The following is a 468-nucleotide window of genomic DNA, read 5'->3' as shown; positions in this document are numbered from 1 at the left end:
TTCTTTAATTTTTCTTTTGTTTTTCACGGTGCTTTTGAAAACTATTAGAAAAATTTTACTCTTGACCCCCAAAGCACCAACTAAATTCACTTTCCTATCAGAAAAGATATTGTTGAAGAAAATCCAAGCACTTTTACTGTCCTAAAAGGTGATGACAGACACAAAAAAAAATAAAAAAAATATAAAAAAAAATAAAAAAACACACATCATTGTAAAATCATTACATTCATCGTTCTACTCAGAATCTAAAAATTAAGGAAAAACAGGAATTTTTACGCAAAATCTATTTTCGAGAAAATTGATTTTGGTTTTTGGTGTAACTTTAAAACGAATGACTGTAGATACATGAAATTTTCACTGGTTGTTTATATTTCCATTTTCTATACATGATAAAATTTTCAAAACATTAGTTTTCAATATTATTAGTTTTTTTTTCTAAAAATGTCAATAAAACTTTATTTGTTGAGT

Source organism: Acyrthosiphon pisum, chromosome A2 (genome assembly GCF_005508785.2).
Source record: "Acyrthosiphon pisum isolate AL4f chromosome A2, pea_aphid_22Mar2018_4r6ur, whole genome shotgun sequence".
NCBI classification, from domain to species: domain Eukaryota; kingdom Metazoa; phylum Arthropoda; class Insecta; order Hemiptera; family Aphididae; genus Acyrthosiphon; species Acyrthosiphon pisum.
This window is presented reverse-complemented; position numbering follows the sequence as displayed.